Here is a 9,981-nt window from a genome sequence, read left to right on the forward strand (position 1 = left end):
TGTTCTACTGAGGCCTGGGAAAATAAAAGCAACATATTGAAACTTAAGCTGAAACACTGCAGATTGTCCTCACTACCACTTCGAGGCAGGGAAGAAACACTTTACATCATTCCTTCTGTGTGCACATGTCCTCATTCACACAGGCAGAAGGGCACCTCTGTCAGAGATTGCAAACCTATGCATTTTGCACATGGCCCTTCCACATATGGGAGCACAGAAGCTCACCAAATATGCAAAGCATCGTTGTGGCATTCAGAGTCCCTAGGTTGGAGGACAGCTACAAAGACAGTGGGCATGCCACTACTGCGTTTCCCTTTCGCAGGTGCTTACTCCATGTCTACAAATAAATCATAATGGAGAAAAGTTTGTGAAGCTCTGCTGAACGGAATCAATCCGCAAACGGTAACAAGATGCAGAGCCAGGAGTGCTGGGATGGCTGCAGGTCTCCAAGTGCAGTGCCAGCAGTCCCGTTACCAGTGCACTGAGTTTGCACTGGAAGCCTCTAGAATTAAACAGGTTGAGATGCCACAGCTTGAGTCAAAAGTATTCCAGGTAAACTTGAAATAGGTTTTCTTTTCTCTGTGAACTGGGCGCAAAGGAGACTTGTCATATGAGATTCAAGAGGTTACAGTAAGAACTGACCTATCTCAAAGGCAAGAATAGAAAATGTTTTCCTAAAAAAACCCTATTTATACTTCAAGTAGTCTTTGGGCTTGAACTAACTGATGGGACATATAAAGATATAGCAATAATCCAAAGACTGGGTTGAGACTGCGCAGCAGTCAATGTACCAAGATATATAAGAAAGCTCACTTTATCAGGTGAAGGAAATTGGAGAGGATTTTGAGACTTCTGCACCTCACATTCATTTAGAAAATGCCGTGAGTTCTTCAGATTCCCCTTGGGCAAGCAGCGCGGACTGACAAGAAGAGCCACTTCTTTCTTGTGTTCCACCTTTTTCCCAAATCGCTGATAAGAAACATCTTTGAATAAGATCTAAAATATAGGGCAGATTCTTCTTCTCTCCAGCGAGTAGCCAGATTCAGAGCTATGGGCCCATCAGAATGTGCAGCTGGGAAAAATGGAACAGCCACAACAGCAATTAAGTGCATGTACAATTATAAATGCCTAAAACATAAAACTAGTTTTGCTTTTTTTCCCTCCCCAGGCACTTCACAGTAAAAGTACCTCACTCAGTTTGTAACATAACTATTTTTAAATGCAATAGTGCATCCTCAGCTACACCAAAAACCTATTTATTTATATTGGCAAGAAACAGAAAGGTGAAGCCAACACTGAAACATCTGTTTTAAGTATTTGTCTTAAAACCTGCCTTTTTAGGAAATAAACAACAACAGTTTAATTCAGATGCATCCCAGGCAGTTTAAACAAACTACAGTCCCAGCTTTTATCACAGTGAATAGCGTTTGAAAGAGGTATGAGCCAAACTGGCTGGAGCTACCCACGGAGGGAGGCAGAGCCCCTGGTGCCCGCGCGGCCGGAGGGGACCGGGGGGCCGAGCGTGTGTCTGGGCTGGGTCCCCCCTCAAAGGAGTGGGGAGGGGGTGGTGCCACTCTGGCTCTGCCCTGCAGAAAGCAGCCCGTCTGCCCAGCACGTCCCACAGACTAAGCAAACGCCTGCTTTTGCTTGTGCCAACAGTGCTAATATAACATCAGGCCACGTCCTCATCTGGGTTAAATATGTATGATTCCATAAATCAATGCAAAATCACTGATTATAAACAAGGACCTTACACACCACATCTGTAATTATACTATCCCAGCTATTTCTAAAATATACAAGTCTCCTGGCAAAAATGCAGAGCCTTCCCAATTAAAAAACACAGTTTCAGTTAGAATACCCTCATTTAGGTGAAGTGCTAAGTTTTTGAACAGCTTCATTTATAGCAGACATTTTAAAAATAAAGTCCACATTGCAAATGTACATTTAGATGATGTGACTGATCAGCTCTGTGTGTGACAGAATAATCTGCTTTCATTAATTAATATTCATCATTAATGTATATTTTTTTCTGTATTTAGCTGCTTGTTTTCTCCCATTTGTAAGCATGAAGATGTACACCATGGAAAAATTCAGTCTTAAGCTTTTTGGAAATGGCATCAGCCCCTCCAAACTGACACTATTTCATACTGGAGGAGTTTTAACATGGGGAAGTATTATGTTGAGACAAGCCCTAAGTAGTTCAGAGTTGCTAGCACTGTGAATATCATTGTGGGAGTTAATTTGAATATTTATATATAATCAATACACTTCTGCTCAAGTAACGGTATTTTTAAAACCTGGTAAATGCATTAATAAAATGATTAAGCGTAGGAAACAATAAATTTATTAGTGTACTTCCTGATAAAACAAAGAGTTTTGGTTTAGTTTTCACTAAAGAATGTAGCTTTGTCTTTCAAAAAAATTTCCCCCACCCAAACAAAGGAAGTCATAGACTAAAAAACAGACATGGGATCAAAACTGACTGAAAATTTATTGTCTCACACCTGGAGGAATTGTTCCCTCTAGATTATAGAGAGAGTGAACAGGAGAAGCAAGGTGAAGACATTTCTGGTACATATTTTTGTATTGCATGAGCAAATTAAAAATGAGAGTACTAATTTGCAAATACACAGTAAGTGCTTGGAAATAATACTGCTGTACAGTTTTAAATTGTGTCTGAAAATGAAGTGATCTGTGTGAATCAAAATGAATGATTTAGCTAATTATAAAACCAGATCGCACTGCTATGTCTGGAGCAGGGATTTATCATCACTTCCAGAGTTTCCCAACAGTTATCATTACTTCCAATACAAAAGGATATATATTTCATTCATGGTCTTTCCCTCTAGGTGCAAATCAGCCTTTAGCCAAACTCAACTCTATGTATAAATGAGTGAATAAATTAACAAACCATTTCAGATTTTGAGCTGTTAGATTCTCTGTGACCTTTATGCTCCTGGAAAGATAACTGCAACTAACCTTTATAAACAGGAGAGTTCCCTTTCACATTGCTTCATGTTAGTCTTTTCCAGCTGCCTCACCGCAGCAAGTAGCTGGTCTTGAACTTGCTGGAAATATTCTGGGAGACTGCCAATACCTCCATGCAGTGTTAGAACAGGTTTTCTGTCAGGTTATCACAACTTCTGGGAACAAGCTTTCCCACTGGCTGAGCCGAAGAAATGCTACCCCTTCAAATGTTGGGCAAGGTTGAGGGTATTAATCAGTATTTTGCCTTTTCTTATATTAAGGTGTGAAGATGGCTGGATCAGGCATTTAGCTAGTGCTGGTTGTTTTCAAGATCTTCACTTAACCTTTGCAGCTTTTATTCCTGATGAGGCAATGAGTTTGGAGAAGATCTAATTAAAAAAGCCCATCTTTAGGATGCCATTAAGATACATAGGCTGTTTTCCAGTCTAGTCATTTGGGAGAAGGCCCATTCGCTTCTGCCTGAGGCAATCGGTGACATTCATCAGTTCAGAATGCCAGGTCTGGGCAGGTGGCAGCGCTCATGGCACAACAGCTGAGCATGAGCTGACTCGGGATCTATGCAAAACGGCCAGGGTTAGGAGAAAGCACAACTAGATTAAAGCAAAGGCATTTTAACTTGTGCTTAGATCCCCAGCTCCTAGAATCATTTGATCTTTGCATAATGTCAGCTTGCAACAAAGACAAAAGCAGGCTAGATGACAACTATTGCAAAGGAAAGCTTGAAAACAGAAACGAGACAGTATGAGGCAGTAGCGAATGATGCCTGAATCTACAGGTAGCCTAATACCCCAGTCCAAAGAAATGATTGTTCATTTATTTCACGAAAATGGTAAAACCAAGGCCCGTTGTGTCTCATGGGAGATAAAACTGAATCATCAGCACCATCCTGCCACAGAGCTGTGTGGTGAAGATGTAGCACAGGCCCTTCTTCACCCCATGGGAGCTTCGGAGAGTACAAATAGAAACATCCCCAGCTCGTCCCTTGGGAGCGAGGAGGCTGGGTTGCTGCTCCCTGGGAAGTACTGATGCTCTTTAGGCAAGAAGAAGAAGGATACATCAAAGCACGGCACTCAGAGCAAGGCGGAGACACTACTTGAGTCTGAGACTTTGCTGTCTCCAAAGCAGTGAAAAGATCTGGTGGTCCCGCCAGTGCTACTCCAAAGCAAGGGGGCAACGCTGCGCAGAGCTTCTTCGCCTCCTTGTTCTTAGAGCCTGTTCCAACCAAACGCAGTCAAAGACCAGCACGTACTGCAGATTACACAGCTTTCATGAAACTACAAACAGTCATGCTAAGGGCAATTTGTACCCAGCAGTACCACATTCTGCCCCTGTTTAGTCATTTGTGACTGACAGTAGTTTGGGGGGAATTGTTTTTGTTTTTTTTAATTAAAGCCACTTGTAGCATAAGGTAGAAAACACATTTCTCATGCATTTAAATAGCATAACTCCATTGAATCACACAAAACAGAACAATGCACTTATGTGAACGTTGGCAATGATCCTCGGTCTTTAGTTTCATTGCCGGGAGAGAGCTCCCAGAGAGCCTAAATTTCTGCCAGCAGTTAGGCAGAGAAAAAATGTCAACAACAGCAGACTTGTAAATCAGTACATTAGATATATGTAGCTACTGTGTATGGTTACACAGTTAAAGCAGGACAGCTCAAAACCAAACTGGCCAGCCACCCACACTGACCAGTCTCAGGGCTCCTGGAAGAGGCCACCCTAGCCTAAGCTCCAGAGCGCAGAGCAGGGGGCACCAGAGCCACGGGTTGACTCAAAACAACTTGGACAGATTGAGCATGGGCTGTATATTAGCAAACACCCAAAGCTCTGTTCTTCTGAGCTTGAACACAGCAAAGAGATCAGGTAACACATGTGACTGTGGGACCATCCAGTTTATGTCAGTTAAGTCCCAATAAGTATCCAGAGTAGGACCTTAGCCTTGACCTTGAGGATGCTGGTGAGGAATTTAGGAAACCTATGGTGAAAAAATTGCGACCTAGCTTCCTGCCTTGCAAAGTGGTTAACCCATCCATCAAAATTATAAACACAGCACAACTACAGGAAACTATGAAAATATCTGTAACTTTTAAAAATTCTTCTATCTTCTGTATTTCAGACATGCAGGCATGTTCTAGTGAATTGCAGATATCCTAGTAGGAAATTGTCAATAAAATGACAAATGGCATATGTTTCTTAGTTATCTTTCAAATGCCTCTAAAGATTGATGGGTAGAAAATGTTCAGCCAAATTCCAAGCTTCTGTACCAGTGCATTAAGTGTTTGGTCTGAAAATTTTTACACTGATATATTCAATGCGTTTCCTGGAAGGCACAACAAAAGTGGTCAGCAACTGAACAGCTGTGGTGACTACCCTTACCTGGCTTTCACTTTGGCAGTAGCACTTGTTGGTCAACTAGATCAACTAGCCAGCATAGGGATGCTCATGCTTTTGTTGTCTTTAGAAAGGCTTCACTGACCTGACTGTCAGGCACCTCTTCCAAACAACACATTTACATACACACAGAACAGCATATAATAGTCACTGAGCCAAACTCTTCATGTGTGTCTTAAATAGTATTTAGATGAGTTATTTAAAAATTATCTTGTGCATATTTGAAAGGTTCCAGAGGCTTTCAGGAAAGAGAATGTGTGTGGGTTGGAAATTAACATGCAAGAGATTTATCATTTATGCCTTTGCAAGGGCCTGAGGAGCAGAAAATCAGGCTTTTTAATCTCTTTTAGGGTTCTTAAAGCAAAAGGAAGTTTTCTCACAAACAAATTTAGTTTAAAGTTAAATTAGATTTTTTTAAATGTAGGCTTGGAGTCAAATTACAGGACCGTATGAGAAAACAAATAATTCAAGAATGTTTTCAGTATTTTGAGGAATATGATTAAAAAGGGAGAATTTTTTTTTCTATTTCTTAAGCAGCTTTAGTTTGCAAATTTTGGAGGATATCAAATGTGAATGGTTAACGTGGACACTATTTATGAACAATTGCATATGTGAATAACAAGGTTAAAGGAAAGTGGCTACCTAACCACATTTATTCCCAGGTTAATGTTAGCATGATTGAACTTTACCTACATTTAAATGCCCAATGCTAAGTCAATAAGAAAATGTTGCAAGGTGGGTCTCCAACAGGAAACAACATAGTAAATTTTATGATTGGCTTTTACACTTTATGTCAAGGAAAAGAGTGTGTCTTACAAAAAATGAAAATGATGTCAAGGAAAGCTAGAATTTCTAGACCTAAATAGAAAATAACCAAGCATGTGTTAATAAGCTAATCTTTTTTGTGTGTGTTAAAGAGTAATGTACATGGAAAAATCTTTATCCATTTAGCTGCAAAGACATAGCCACTGTATTTCATGGATTCCAGCTGTGTAGAAACAGAAAAGCAAAGCTGCAATAAATCCAGCAGAAATCAACAGTTTAGAAGGCATTTTATAACACTTGGTGCAGCCATTTAGGTGAGGTTGCAAAAATTCCCCATTTTGCTGCTTTAAAATAAAAAAAGACAAACCCACTATCATTGGTTTAATGTGCTTATATCTAAAGAAGACCATCTTAGAAGTGACTCTCTTTTCAGTTGCATTATCATTCTAATCAAAAGTGTTCCTAGTGTTGAGAAGATTACTGTAGATTACCCTGTACATTCTTGCTTTTCCAGGTTTTGAATGCTATTTTTAAGGGGACTACACAATGTAAGCATTGATTAACAATGACTTTTTACCTACCACAGAGGTTAAGCAGGGATAACACTAATCAAAAGGAGGAGTAAAGAAGAAGCTAGGCAAGCTGAAACCTCCTGTGACATCCTGAATGTCAAGCATAAACTTTTGTCCAGATCTCCAGCAAATGGGCTTAAAAGTTTCTACTGAGATATAATGTAGTAAATTGTAGATGAACAAAATACAAGCATTTACTACCACCATAAAAGCATCAACAGTTAGCACTGTTTTGATCTTTTGTTACTATTTTTTGGACAGGACAAAAGAAATAGTGTTGTTAACCAAGCAAGTAGATTTATTCTTGCCATTAGAGATGGATGAAATACTAAAGCTGTGTGTAAGCAGAGAACATGGTGTTCCAAAATTTCAAAATCTTATCAGGCTTTGTTTGTCACTGCCTGCAGTCTAAGATCAGGGAAGCTTCTCCGTATGAGGGCTGGTTTTGAATTCATTAACATAAGCAGCAGACCAAAGAGACTAAATGAAGAAAGGAATGATCCTGGTCCCATTGTTTTAAAAATGCAGGAAACTCGCTATAGGAGAGTGCATAAGTAGAGCACAAGTGGGTTGTCCAGACAGTACCAAGAAAGGACTTATCCTAGGCCGGGGTATGATTTAGTAAACTCACATATCTTAAGCATTTTCCAACAGGCTGGTTTACATAGCCCCCTCCACAGCACGGCAGCTACTCTGAAACCTTGCTTTCCTCAAACGTCAGCCAGGGACGACCACATCCGTTTTGAGACCAAGTACTCAAAGGATGGTACTGTAATGTTAACTCCTGCAGTTTTCAAGCTCTTTTTTGATCTGGTCCAAGACAGTGTCCACATTAGGCACCTTCATAGCTAAAAGGATTTTTATATTTCCTCCTGTATCATTACACATGTTGAAGCCCTTATGTTCTGCCCATTTCCTTCAATTTTAGATACAGAAGCTTCCCAAATCTCTTATGTGGACCATGAGAGATAGAGACCCACTTTTTTTAGTGTGTATCCCTAAGAGAGAGCTTGACTATTTTGCTTTAAATTGTACATTGTTGAGTCAGGAACCAAAATTTTTCTGCTTTTATACAGTGAATCACACTAATGTGTATACTTACTGTGTGTGCAACATAGACATTGTTTTACTGATGGCCAAGCAAAATATGAAGTGTATTCTCCAAGTTCCCATTCAGTGTACCAATTGGCAAAGTACTTTTAAATTACAGTTCTAGTAGCAAATTGGAAAGTCATTACTCCAAACAATCTCTAAAGTTCTGATTTTATTAATCAAAAAATTGTTACAAATTGGCCAAAAGAATCTTACCTAATGCTAGCCTGAATCAACTTTCAACTTCTAATGCAGTTGGGCTGCTAGTCTTCCACAGCCTTGTTTGCTTTTGATTGCTAGAGCAGAATATATGTGTCAGTAAATAGCCAGATGAGTATCAGTGATGAACTGATAATATCAGACCCCATAGCAGTTGACCTTTTCTAAAGGTGTCATGTAGCCCTTAAATAGCCTGAGGAAGGGAACCAAATCTGTAGTCTGTTGCAAAGTACAATCCTGAATGCGGACTCAATATCGTGTTTTGCCATGTCTGAGTTTCTGACTTTCAAATATAACCTGAACCACTGCAGACCATTTCTAGAAATGTGAGCATTTATTAGCCACAATATAATATCAATTTCATCTTTATGGTCAACAGCATCCAAAATAAAAGCTAATTGATTAAGGCTGTGCTTAATTATTGGACAAAGTCAGGTAAGATATCAAGTGAGGGAAAGACTTTATTAGCTGAAAATGCACAATCTCTAATGAGTAGTTACCAAAAGGACTATCATAGCTCCCATCTAATTTTATAGTTACTGAAGAAATTAACAGCATTTTAGAAGGCAGTCATTGCTTTTTTAAGGTTTCAGTTTATTCCCAGTGTGCCCCAATCAGCAAGGAGTTTTTTAATTGTAGCAAGATTTGGAGACATTTGAATTTTTTCTTTATATTACTTAGCAGTTGTGAATGGATTTATTGCTTGAAGTGTGTGAAATACTTTCCATGTTAAAAGCTTGTGCTTAATTTGCATATTTAACAATTATTCTTCATAACAGTCAATAAACACGTTTATAACCTTATTAGAATATGCAGCGTTGCTGTGGATACAATGTCACCCACACTCCGCTGCTTTCGGTAGTTTCTTGCATTTAGTATTAAATGCTTGATAAGATACAGCTTGTAATCACGGTTTAAGAAATGAATTACAAGGATAAAAGAGTATTAGTTTTGGTCAACTGATGTTGGCTTGTAATGAGTTAACTGGGATCATTGTTTCTGGGGCTGTTCATATCCCCAGACTTTTCACAACCCTGGCAGAGGCTGACTCTGTAATAAGTCTCACATTACACGTGGATTAGATTTGTAGAAATCCTGTAACTCAATAGGTACCTGCCTATTCTCTCCTGGCGTCAGGCTGCCTGCACTACTTTGCTCTGTAGACATACCTGGCATTCCACCCATGCCTCCTCGCTCGCTAAGTGGGCTGGAGCCTGCCTACCAAAACATTGGGGGCATTGTTGGGAAGGGGAGACCCCCTTGACAGACGAGCAAAGTGTGAAGTTAGTCTTGCAATGCCTTATTACCTCCCTATGAAGTATACATGCGGCTCTTTAAAACTTCCTTTATGCTACAGTAATGTTGGAAATCAGATCTTCAGGAGCATTTGAGAGTAGGAGGGGGCGGAGATGTGCCGTAGAAGTGGACAAAGCCAGTCCGACCCCGAGCCCTTCCTGCTTCCCCCCCACTGCCACCACCATGTTTGTTTACATTGATGGAGGAAGACAACAGAAACATATCTGGCACAGCATCAAGAATGTGGAATGGGTTGATTTCTGGGAGTTGTGCCAGGTATTATAAGCCATTTTGTTTTAACACTTATTCTTCATTTCACTGCATACTATCTGTTAAGTAATTAGTGGGCAAATGAATGAAGATTTTATAAAAAATTTGAATAAGATTAACGTTAAAATACCCATTTACAGCATTTAGCACTTTTTTAGCAAAATAGCTATCTCAGTAATGAAAACTTAGTCATGGGATGTTTAAATAATAAAGGGAAATTTCTTTTAAATTTGTCATTAACAGTTTAGGGATTGCATCCTGCAAATCTTAGTCTTGAGATCAAACTGTATGAAGGTAATGAGGCATAATGTCAATGAGGCATACAGAAGCATTATCAGGCCAGCCAAATTACTGACTTTTCATTGTTTTTTATATATTTGGT

This window comes from Dromaius novaehollandiae, chromosome Z (genome assembly GCF_036370855.1).
Source record: "Dromaius novaehollandiae isolate bDroNov1 chromosome Z, bDroNov1.hap1, whole genome shotgun sequence".
NCBI classification, from domain to species: domain Eukaryota; kingdom Metazoa; phylum Chordata; class Aves; order Casuariiformes; family Dromaiidae; genus Dromaius; species Dromaius novaehollandiae.